At 46.6% G+C, this 12,822-nt stretch overlaps 1 long non-coding RNA gene across 3 annotated transcripts; it reads right to left on the minus strand.

Moving 5' to 3' along the window:
• Positions 1-6,091: 6,091 nt before the first annotated feature.
• LOC115275274 lies at positions 6,092-12,620 on the minus strand. Of its 3 annotated transcripts, none has more exons than XR_003901455.1 (4): positions 12,498-12,620; positions 10,290-10,452; positions 7,260-7,425; positions 6,092-7,172 (listed from the first exon to the last, which is right to left on the minus strand). It is a non-coding gene; the product is annotated as an uncharacterized LOC115275274 (long non-coding RNA). The 3 variants fall into 3 exon arrangements; XR_003901454.1 differs by having other exon boundaries at positions 10,285-10,452; XR_003901456.1 differs by lacking the exon at positions 10,290-10,452.
• Positions 12,621-12,822: the final 202 nt, after the last annotated feature.

Raw genomic sequence — 12,822 nt, forward strand, 5'->3', positions numbered from 1 at the left:
CAGGAGTGGGCCACTGGGCCCCTGGGCTCTGCCAGGCGGGTCTCGGAGCCGAAGCCGGTCTGGTCTCTCATGGAGGTTCTTCTCCAGCTGGACCCGAGGCCTTTCATGTGGCAAGCGGGTGTTCATATGCTAATCTGCGATCTGAGGCACCGTAACTATTTCTGTTGGTTTGATTACTGAACCCTTGGGGGAAGGGCAGAGCGACAACCACGAGGGGTCAACTAGAAGCCATACAGCAGTAAGTTCGGATCAGGGTTAGATGCTGTGGAAACAGAATTGCCAGGGGAGGCGAGCTGAGCTGAGCTGGCTGCTCTGTTACCTCAACACTCCCCCTTCCACAAGCCCGAGCTGAACGCCTCGCTGGGACACCTCTATCTCTCCGCCCAGGACGTGACCTCTCCTGGCCACTCAGGCAAGCTGGAGGTACCACGGAGTGAACACTCTGGGAAACAGCCCGCGGCCGATGTCAGCTGGCCAGCTGATGTACAGGAAATGCGCTTCCTCGCCCCTGGGTCTGACATGTGTTCCGCTGGCTCCCAGAGTCCCCAGCAGAACGAAGCTGCAGTTGCCGCCGCCACCGTCATCAGCCCAATAATGAGCCCTTCCCTGGCCTTCCTCCCTTCCTTCCCATGTCTCCCCCTCCCAGCGACTTTTCCTGGCATCGCCTCCCAAATAAACGACTTGCTCTTTCATCTTGTATCAGGGTCTGCTTCCAGAGGAATCCAAACCAAGGAAAGCCCTACACACCTTCTCACCTGATCTCTACCTCAGGCCTGGGAGCCAGGATCATCCCTGTTTTTTCAGAGGTGGCAACTGAGGTGTTCATAGAGTTTAGGCGATCAGAACCCCAATCTGCAAGGGATTAGTAAGAGCCAGAGGCTCAAGAAAGCCTTCTGGGGGGCATGGGGGAGGCCATATTTGAGTCTGTCTTCTTGAGCACAGAGCAAAACTGTCCCAGACCCAGGGTGACCCAGACTTACAGCTCATTCTGTTTCAGGTCCTGCTCACGTCTCCACCAAGGCCATTCTCCAGGAGTCCTCCATCAGTGAAGACAGCTGGAATGAAATCAGAGGTTCTTCTAGAATCAGCCTATCATAAAAGATAGAAACCCAAGAGTTCTTAGCTTGTAACCAGTTGATAAAAATAATCTTGATGGCTATGGAGGGAGGGGGAGCGTGGATAAAATTTGTGTTTAATTTCTTTTAAGTTTTTAATGTTTTATTTATTTTTGACAGAGAGAGAGACAGCATGAGCAGGGGAGGGTCAGAGAGAGAGGGAGACACAGAATTCGAAGACAGGCTCCAGGCTCTGAGCTAGCTGTCAGCACAGAGCCTGTCAAGGGACTCGAACCCACAGACCATGAGATCATGACCTGAGCCAAAGTTGGATGCTCAACCGACTGAGCCACCCAGGTGCCCCAAATTTGTGTTTATTAAACAATAATAGCCAACACTTATTTAGTGCCTACTGTGGTATGTCTCCCAGTTAGATGAGGGTCCCCAAATGTAGGGCAACTCGATTGGATGGAAGCCAGCAGCACGGGCAGCGAAAGAATTCAGCCAAGGTAGAATGAAGAAGATAGAAGTCTGTTGAATGCATGGGCCAGACAACAAAGCAGAGACTGTCTGCCCCAAGGCAATGAGAGTAGGGTGTATTTAAAGGGGGAAAGTGAGGAGGGAAGGGAATGTATGGAATTTTCCTCTTTTGGTACCTGTGCCTGGTTGTTAGTATCTCACTAGTTAGGGCTTTTGGATAGTTTGAGGCAGGTCACCTGATGGGCCTGTTAACATCAGCCCCCGGGGTCACTCTGGGCCCTTTTGCCTTGCTCTATGGTCCAGTGCTCAAGCCTGTTGCCTAAAAGTGGCTTCTACATCTACTATGAGCTAGGTGCTATTCTAAAACCTTACAATAAAATAACTTTTTAAAATTCTCACTCTTTGAGATAGGCACTATTCCTGTTCCCATTTTATGAACAAGGAAACTGAGGCACAACGAGGTTAAGGAATATGGCCTAGGTCACACAGCTAGCAGTTGGCAGGGCTGGGAACAGAATAAAAGCACATGGCTCCAGAGATCCTTGTCAAAAGATGAACAGGTGCAGAAACGAATATTGTACGTTAATATTCTTTTTTTTTAAGTTGGTTTATTTATTTGGGGAGAGAGAGAACAAGCAGGGGAGAGTAGAGAAAGAGGGAAAGAGAGAATCCCAAGCAGGCTCCTCACTGTCAGCACAAGGCCCAACACAAGGCTTGAATTCACAAACTGAGATCATGACCTGAGGCATCCAACTTAGAGTTGGATGCTTGGATGCCTAAATGACTGAGCCACCTACATATTTTAATTTTTTTTAAGTTTAGAAAATGGGCAAAGGCATATTAAAAATTGTAAGAGTTTATTGAAGTAAAAACCTTTTGAATCTGGCAGCATTAAACCAACAGTGGTTAGGGGCGCTCCTCCCACAGGGTTGGGGGAAAGATATAGAGAAGGCAGGAAAGGAAGAAAGGAAATTATTTGGTGGGCTGTATCTTAAAGACTGGTGGGTTCTTTGTGACTGGTTTTCCTTAATGCTTGCCTGACTTGGGAAAGCCTAGTTGACTGTGATGGATTATACCCTTTGGGCTTCAATTTCTCACCCTTCATGCGTTTACACACTTGGGGGTTGGTTTGCTTACACAGGCCAATGTAAGAGTTACTTTAGGAAGGCGACCAAGAGGCCATTTTATTGCAGGCCAGAGAATAGTTCCAGGCACCTCCAGGGACCGACGACCCCCCACTCTCCCACCTGGAGTGTCTCACCATGGAATTCCAGCATCCCCCTCACCCCACCGAACTAAACAGCCAATCCCATCCTGCCAGAGTCCAAAGATGCCCTTACTTGGCTATCTGCCCACCTGAGATCAAATCTGGAACTCTTGCACCCGTAAAACACCTTCCCCTCCTGTACCAGGCACAACTTCCCTGACTCCCTGCTCCAGAGTCACGGAACTGCAGACTCCAATAAAGGCTTTCTTGGCTCCATAACTTGGTCTCTCTCTTTCCTCTCGCCTCTGCCTCCATCTATTAAATCTTACATCCACCACTGTATTGACCAGCTTCTGTTGAATTAATTTAACACCACGTTCACCAGGTTGTGCCTGTAGCAGAAAGGGAGGCCACCAGACACTGCCGGAGACAGTGCCCCCTTCAGGCCAGGAGGGCCCAGTTTTAGTTTTTGGTGAGATGAGTAGGAAGCTTGGGGGGGGGGTGGGCGTTGAGTGGAGGCCCCGGGATGGGGAGAGGATGCTTAATTGAGGCTCTCTGGGAACAACAAAGATGGTCCTAAGTACTTGATGCTTTTGGTTTTGCTTTTGTTGTTTTTATCATTTTTAATTGATATATAATTTACATACAGTAAAATTCACCCATTTAAAGTATTCAGTTTGGGGCACCTGGGTGGCTCAGTCAGTTAAGCATCCGACTTCCACTCAGGTCATGATCTCTCCATTGGTGACTTCAAGCCCCATATAGGGTTCTGTGCTGACAGCTCAGAGCCTGGAGCCCGCTTTGGATTTTGTATCTCCCACGCTCTCTGCCCCTTCCCCACTCATTCTCTCTGTCTCTCTCTGTCTCTCTCAAAATAAATAATAGACATTAAAAAAAAACCCCACATATTATGTGGTGCCTGGGTGGCTCAGTCAGTTAAGCATACGACTTCCACTCAGGTCATGATCTCGCTCACGATTTGTGAGTTCAAGCCCTTGGTCAGGCTTTGTGCTGACAGCTCAGAGCCTGGAGCCAGCTTCAAATCCTGTGTCTCCCTCTCTGCCCCTCCCCCCTTGCACTCTCTCTCTCAAAAATAAAAACATTAAAAAATAAGTAAATAAATAAAATCAAGTATCCCATTCAATGAGTTTGGGTAAATACATAATTGTGTGTGAATACCACCACAGTCATATGATACGGGACAGTCCCTTCACACCAAGAAGTTCCTTCCTGCTTCTCTGCAATCAGCTTTCTCCTCCAAACACCAGCCCCTGCCACCCGGAATTGACTTCCTGTTCTTTAGTCCTGCCTTCTCTAGAACATGATATAAGTGGGCTCACACAGCATGCAGTGTTTTGCATCAGGCTCCTCCCACTAATGCATCTGAGATTCATCCACACTGCTATATTGTTCCTGTGTATTTCTTTATCTTTCTTTTACATTTATTTATTATTGAGAGACAGAGAGACAGAGCTTGAACAGGGGAGATGCAGAGAGAGAAAGAGACACAGAATCTGAAGCAGGCTCCAGGCTCTGAGCTAGCGGTGAGCGCAGAGCCTGATGCGGGGCTCGAACCCACAAACCATGAGATCATGACCTGAGCCGAAGTTGGACGCTCAACCGACTGAGCCAGCCAGGCGCCCCTGTTCCTGTGTATTTCTGAGTTGTATTCCATTTTACAAATATGCCCCCTTGTGTTCATCGGTTCACCCGCTGACATAGACATCTGAGCTGTTTCCGGTTTGGGACTGTTATGGATAGAGCTGCCGTGAACATTCCTGTACAGATTTTCCTGGTTTATGCAAAGTTTTCCATTAATTTATTTTTAATTGCCAGGTAATACATGAATGCATTCTTTCTCTTATCCAAATAATACAGAAGCAAGAGGGAAACCCTCACAGCTTGCACGGGCAGTGCTTCTCAGACTCTAACACAAGTCCTCCTGGCAACCTTGTTTAAATGCCCATTTTGATCCAGGAGGTCTGGGTGGAACCTGAGATTCTGCGTGTCTCACAAGCTCCCAGGGAATGCTGGGGGAGGGGAGGCCGGGGCTCCAGAGACCCAGGGCCCAGGCCAGTATTTCTCAAAGCATGATCCCCTGGCCACCTGCCTCCGAGTCACACCGGAAGACGTTGAATATACACTTTCTGAGGCCCTGTCCTGCACCAGTGACCCCACCTCTGAGGGATGGAGCCCATCTATCTTCATATTTAAATGATGTTCACCAACGTCTGAGGACCACTGCTTTGGGCCTACAATTTTTGGAAGGGCTGACTGGGTCTGTCTTGTTTCCAGTTATGTCCCTGGGCCCCTCGGCCATGCAAGGTGCCTTTTTAAAAGACTTCTTTTCCCTCACTCTGCTAGGAACTGGCTTCTCCAGCCTGGGCACCACCCCTGGACGCTCTCTGGCACGGTGTAGCTTGCCTGACCCTCTGTGCCAGGACAGCAGAGGCCACCATTTGATGCAGCTTTTACTGCCAGAGCAAGGGCTAAGGTGATAAGCATGAGCACACACAAGGCATTTGGAAATATATTTCAGCCTAAAAGCATCCAAATAACAGCATGGAGAACTAATGATGGGTAAAATGTCTGCAAGCCGCAGCCTCGTATCTGGCAAAAGAACAGAACCCCATGCACACCAGCTCCGGGGAGGACCTGAGAGGAGAGCCCAGCACTGGCCCCCCATGGGACTCGGACAAGCACGGAGACCACAGTCTCCATGAAGATGCCGTGGGTTCTATAGCATCTGTCCTTGGACCTTCCCCACAGCCTTGTGCTCTTCACCTGACACGAGGCCAACTCAGACTTTCCCCATCAGCACTGTTTCTCCCGCTGCCCCAGGAACCGAGCCTACCTGCCAATAAGCACTGGATTTCCATTCTGCTGCTTCACCTGCTTCCAGTCTCAAGACAAACATTGTTTGCCACAAATGGGCCATTCCAGAATCCCAGTTTGGTAGCAGTAGGAGAGGTAGGGCTGAGTGAGGAATTAGACACCAGGCAGTTCATAATGAGCCTGGAGAACAATATGGCCACAGCAGCAGCAGGTATGTGCAGACAAGTCCAGGGGGGCAAGGGCAGCCTGAGGGCCACCCTGAAGAAGGCCACCAATGCATCTGAGGACAGAGGGCTCAGCAGCCACGGTGACAAACAGACTTGAAAGCAGATCCCTAGAGAGATGTTTCAGGGACTATGGATGTTTAGCCAGAAGACAGGACCTGAACAAAGAATCTGAGGGCTGTCCAAACATCTGCAAGACCGAGGTGTGGGAGACAGATGTGGTTACTTGAACAGCCTCGGGGACACAATCAAGACCAGTGGCTAGACAAGTCAAGGCAGCAATTTTTCACTTTTATTTTTTTTTTTAATTTTTCACTTTTATAAAGAATTTACTCAAAATGAGAGAGGTCCCAAGAATGGACTTGGCTGTCTGGTTAGGTAGTGAACTCTCCAACATGAGAGATGTTCGAGTAAGGGCCAGAAAACCTGTGGTGAATAGGTGTTGACAATCAGAAGTTTTAGATTCAGGGACCTTCAAAGATTTCTGGGCTTCATTGCCACCTGGACCAGGCAGCCAGGAGAATTGATCTACAGCTGCAGTGTAATCATGCTAATGGCCACCAGATGGCAACAGAGCCCCAGCTTCCCAGTCAAGGAGCACTTAGTTTACAGAAACCTAATTGGAAAACAAAACCAAAATAAGAGTTAACTGATTCAGACAAAGTGACTTTCATGGGAAAAGACTATGAATCAAATCCTCAGGTGCTTTAGTTCCAGTACAACCCAGAGGGGTCCAGGTCAAGGAAATTATATATTTTTTTAGAGAGACATTCCTCTTTTTTTTTAATCTTCCATCGAAGTACAACATACACACAGCAGGGTCCCACTGTGACTGCTGATATCATACACTAGTTTGGCTTGTTCCTCAGCTTAACATGCGTGGAATCATACGGGATGGGTTCCCTGGGGTCTTGCTCAGATGCTTATGTTGTGAAATCCACTGACTTGGCTGTGTGCGGTAGGTCAGTCTTATTGCTGTGTCCTAGTGTGTGGTGTGAACAAACCCCAAATGATTTGACCATGCTCTTGTTGATGTGTGTCTGCGTGGTTTCCAGTTTGGGGGCTGGTACATATAATGCTGCTATGGGTTTCTAGTACATTCCTCATGAAGAGCACATGTACTCACTTCTGTATGGAACTGCCAGATCCCAGAGGTGGGCGCTAGCAGCTTTCAGCTTTAGTTGACGTTACCACACGGTTCCCAGAGTGACTGCACCAACTGCCGTTCCCACTGACAATGCGTGACCACTCCCGTGGCTGTCTAGCCACACCAGCATCCTCTGCCTGCATAAGTTCTCGTGGAAGACGTGTGGGATCTGGAGTGAGCACCCCGGCGAGGGTCTGAGAGTCCGGGCAGCATGAGCGAGTGGGCTTGAATCAGAAGGAAGAAGAGTCCATCCCATCAGCACACCCTGATGACCCCTTCGGCAGGGACACCTGCTACGTGCAAATACTCACTTCGTGAGCTCAGAACAAGTGCCTGAGCGGTGCTCCTCTCTGCATGCCAGGCACTTTTCCCCAGGGCTGGAGACGGGACAGAGAAGAAACAGACAGCATTCTTGCACTAATGAATCTGGTGGCAGTGGGTACAGACAATAAATAAACAGGTCAAGTGATCCAAGTTCTGTAAAGAAAAATAAAACAGAGCAAGAAGATGTAGAGTGCAGGGGCGCCTGGGTGACTCAGTCCACTGGGCATTGGCTCAGGTCATGATCTCACAGTTGGTAGGTTCTGGCCCTGCATCAGGCTCTCTGATGTCAGCTTGGAACCTGCCTGGGATCCTCTCTCTCCCTCTCTTTCCGCCCCTCCCCTGCTTGCTCGCTCACTCTCAAAAACAAATAAAACATTAAAAAAAAAAAGATACAGAGTTCAGAGAGGGATGCTATTTTAAAATGAGGGTTATCTGGGCGCCTGGGTGGCTCAGTCGGTTAAGTGACCGACTTTGGCTCATGATCTCACAGTTCATGAGTTTGAGACACATAAGCTACTGTCAGCACAAAGCCCACTTCAGATCCTCTGTCTCCCTCTCTCTCTCTGACCCTCTCCCATTCTCGCTGTCAAAAATTAAAATAAAAGGGGTGCCTGGGTGGCTCAGTCGGTTGAGCATCTGACTTCGGCTCAGGTCATAATCTCACGGTTCGTGGGTTTGAGCCCCACATCAGGCTCTGTGCTGACAGCTCAGAGCCTGGAGCCTGCTTCTGATTCTGTACCTCCCTCTCTCACTGACCCTCCCCTGCTTGCGCTGTCTCTCTTTGTCTCTCAAAAATGAATAAAAAACATTAAAAATTTAATTTAAAAATTAAAATAAAATAAATAAGATAAAATAAAATGGGGGATACCATGAGGTGTCACCTTGCACCTGTCAGAATAGCTGCTGTCAATATGTGTTGGTGAGGATGTTGACAGAGGGGAACCTTGTGCACTGTTGGGGAGAGTGCAAATTGGTGCAGCCACTCTGGAAAACAATATGGAGGTTCCTCAAAAAATTAAAAATGTAAATACCTTATGATCCAGGAATCTCACTTCTGGGTATATAATGAAAGAAAATGAAAGCACTATTTCAATGTGTTTTTTATTTTTGAGAGAGACAGAGAGAGACAGTGCAAGCAGGGGAGGGTCAGAGAGTGAGGGAGATACAGAATCCAAAGACAGGCTCCAGGCTCTAAGCTAGCTGTCAGCACAGAGCCTGATGCAGGGCTCCAACCCACAAACCATGAGATCATGACCTGAGCTGAAGCTGAACGCTTAACCGACTAAGCCACCCAGGCACCCCGAAAGCACTATTTCAAAAAGATACCACTATTCCCATGTTCATTTCAGCATTATTCACAATAACCAAGACATGGAAACAACTTACGTGTCCATCAACAGAAGAAAAGATAATGAATGTGGCATACATATATAGAGAGAACATATATATATATATATATGGAATATTATTCAGGCATTAAAAAAAAAGAAAATCCTGCCTTTGTGACAACATGGTTGGATCCTGAGGGTATTGTGCTAAGTGAAATAAGTCAGACAGAAAAAGACAAATATCGCATGTTCTCACTAATATATGGAATCTAAAAAAGCTGAACTTGTAGAAACAGAGTAGAATGGTGGTTGCCAGGGATCAGGGGTGGGAAAATGGGGAGATGCTGGTGAAAGGGTACAGACTCCCAGCTATAAGATGAGTAAGTTCTGGGGATCTAACGTACAGTATGACAACTGTGATGCACAGCAGACAACACTGTAGCAACAACTGGAAAAAATGCTGAGTAGATCGTGAATGTTATCATCCACATAGAAAAATGGTAATAATGTGAGGGGATGGAGGGTTAATTAACCTGACTCCCATAATCATTTTGCAACATATACATGTATTGAATCATGTATTATACCTTAAATGTATGTCAGTAATCTCCCAATAAAGCTGGAGAAAAAATAACATATCAAAGAATAAAATAAGCAGTTACAGGAGTGAGGTGACTTTGAACAGAAAGCGCAGATGAGGAAACAAGCCACAGGAAAAGAGAGCTCCAGATACAGGGCACCATTCGATGCAAAGGCCCTGTGGTGGGTGTGTGCCTGGCATATTTAAGGCACAGCAGGGGGGAGGTAGGAGGAGGAGTAAGGAATGCTGGGAGCAAGTCAGTGGGGACACGATCCTGTAGAACCCAGCCTCACTGATGTTGAGAGAACCACAAGCCCACGCTAACACACACATGCATACTCACACAGTGTTGGCATGGGGGGGTTGGGAAGGTTATCATTATTTATAAAAATCAGATCACACAAATATTAACCCTGGCCTTTCTCTCACTTAACAACATACCATAAGCATCTTTATAAGTCTGTATCATAGATTGGGGCAGGCAAACGTTTTCTGTGAAGACTCAGCTGTTAGATATTTGAGACTGTGGGTAGACCATCTCTGTTGCAACTACTCAATACTGCTGTTGTGGTTCGAGGGTAGACACAGGACACATGAGTGAATGGGTGTGGCTGTGTTCCACCGGAACTTTACTTACACAACAGGTGGCGGCCAGATTTGGCCTAAGGTGGTCTTTATGAACCCTGACACATAGCTGCCCTGTTGTATTCTCAATGCCAAGAGCACTGCTTGCACACAGTAGGCACACAATAAGTATTTGTGAAATGAATAACTAACATTCTTTTGAGTGGTTAAGAGTATTCCATTGCTAGAATATCATCCTAGGGCCTAAGGTTTTACAAATCAATCCCCTTGTCAAAAAGATTTCTAGGAATAAGGTGGCTGGGTCAAAGCCTCATGAACCTTCTGTCAGTGGGCCACCACCTCCTTGAAACACTTTCCTCTCTTGGCTTCTGTGACACTGCATTCTTTGGTTTCTTTCCCAACCTCCCTTCCCAGTCTCCTTTCCTGTTTTTAAGTTTCAGAGTCCCTCAGGCAGGCAGGATAGTGCCCGCCCCTCACCAAAGATGCCCATGTCCTAATCCCTAGAATTTAAGATGTTACCTTACACGGCAAAAGAGACTTTGCAGAAGTGATTGGGTCAAGGATCTTCAGAGGGAGTGTGTGTCCTGGAGTATCCAAGCAGGCCCAATGTAATCACAGCTGGGAGTGGGGGACGGGTGTGGAACTTCTAGGAGGAAAGCGGGGAAACTCCGCATCAGAGGAGAAGATCTGACAATGGAAGCAGGGGTCAGGGTCAGAATAAGTGGATGTGAGGAGGTCTCAACCAAAATTCATGGCTTTAAAGATAGAGGAAGGGGCCACAAGCCAAAGAATGCGGAGAGTCTCTAGAAGCTGGAAAATGCGAGGGCACAGATGCTCCCCTAGAGCCTTCAGAAGGAGTGCAGCCCTGCTGACACCGTTTTTAACCCAGTGAGCCACGTGACTCCTGACCTCTGGAACTGCAAGCTAATAAATCAATCTGTGTTGCTTTCAATCCCTGAGTTGGTGGTAATTTGTTACAGCCGCCATACAGAGGACACATAGGAGTTACAACAGTCCCCGAAGGCATGGTTCTGAATTTTTTTCTGCTTTCCATCTCACAGATTTATATATCTGGTCCCCTGTGTGGATTTTTTCCACTTGACACTGATAGCTTGTATTTATTTGTAGGTGCTTAACATAAGCATTATACCAGGCATGTGCTTGGATGCTGTGGGCTCAAATTCATGTATTGAGAAAGAAAAAAAACTATGTTTACAGCTAATTATACTTGGAGCACTACATTTTCTTGTCACATTGGTCAGATGATACCAGATATGTAAATAGTTCAGTATATCCCCAGTCTTTTTTTTTAATGTTTATTTATTTATCTTGAGAGAGCGAGAGAGAAGGCGAGGGGCAGAGAGAGGGAGAGAGAGAATCCAAAGCAGGTTCCACACTGCCAGAGCCCGACGCAGGGCTCAAACCCATGAAACTGAGATCGTGACCTGAGCCGAAATCAAGAGTCTGATGTCAACTGACTGAGCCACCCAGGCACCCCTCCCCAGTCTTCCTGGGTGGGAAACCTTGTTATCCTTCCCTTTTGCTGAAAATTCTGGTTAATCCTTGAACACTCAGAACACAAGGGAAGCCCTTTTTCAGTGACACACATCCCCTCACTGTCACAAGCAATACCTTAGGGGGCAACTCTGTGCCTCAGCAGACATTTGTCAACATTTGAAAATATTTGGTAATCTCGCAATTTTCTTATTGTAGTTGACATACAATGTTATATTACTTTCAGGTGTGCAACAGATTGATCCAAAAACTCTATACAATCACTCAATGTTTACCACCTTAGGTATGGTCAGCATCTGTCACCACACAATATCATTACAGTATTACTGACCACATTCCCTATACTGTACTTTTCATCTTCATGGCTTATAACTGAAAGTTTGTACCTCTTAATCCCCTTCACTCAATATATTTTTGGTTGTCACAGCTGGGGGAAGGGAGGTAGATGCCAGCCAGGAATGATGCTAAACAGCCTGAATGCCCAGGACAGCCCCCCACAACGAAAAATTACCTGGCCCCAAATGTCCATGGCACTTAGGTTGAAAAATCCTGTCTAGATGAATCCTGTACAGATGTTTTTCAGAAAGGGTTTGGATTAGCTTGGCAACATTTAATCCAATACTGCAGTTGAAATATTCATTTGATCTCATCACTTCCAAGCTCTGTCAATCATCTGATTCACATTTCTTGGAAACTCTGTCCCTGACAATTTCCATTTCTGAATTCCATGTCTTCAGCAACCCTGAATACATTCACTCCACTCCATGTGAACATACTTGAGTTGCCAAGTTCATCCCAAATCTGTTCAAGATGACAGCTTCTGGAATGCTAATTTTTTCAGACCAATATAGCAAAACCTATCACAATTCAGTTTATACCCACTTCAAATCACATGGTACTTGGGACTGAAAACCACAACAATGTGTGCTCTAAACTGTCCTTTACAATCTGGGTATTTATGGATGGATTCAAAGTTATTAACTTTCTTCTGGATCAGACTGAGGCCACTCTCTCTCTCTCTTGCTGACAGACTTCTGCAGTTACCTGCACAATTTTAGAATCGGCAATAGAGTGATCTTTATCTGTCACAATTGTAGGTATCTAAAAGAAATGGCCTCCTGTGCTATACATCCATCATGTCTTCCTTGACTCTTTCTTCCAAAATACCAACAGAGGTGAGTTAGATCATCAACATAATGCTAATGGCCCAACAGTACCTTTAATGATGATCATTTGAGACTGTGTCTCCTGTAGTTGGTGGGTTAGTGGTTTTTTGTTAAGAGTAGCCATTGAGGGGTGCCTGGCTGGCTCAGTCCATGGAACATGTGACTCTTGATCTGGGGGTAGTGAGTTCCAGCTGCACATAAGACATAGAGATAACTTAAAACAAAAACAAAAACAAAAATAAACAGTAAACACTAAGCTTTGGGGCGAGGTGAAAGGAAGCAGAGGATGATATTAGCTTCATCTTTCTCTTTGGGCACATGAACAACAAAGAGAGAAGGCAACACCACATTCCCTATATGCATCCTTTAATAAGTG

The sequence above is a fragment of the Suricata suricatta genome, chromosome 12, assembly GCF_006229205.1.
Source record: "Suricata suricatta isolate VVHF042 chromosome 12, meerkat_22Aug2017_6uvM2_HiC, whole genome shotgun sequence".
Lineage (NCBI taxonomy): Eukaryota > Metazoa > Chordata > Mammalia > Carnivora > Herpestidae > Suricata > Suricata suricatta.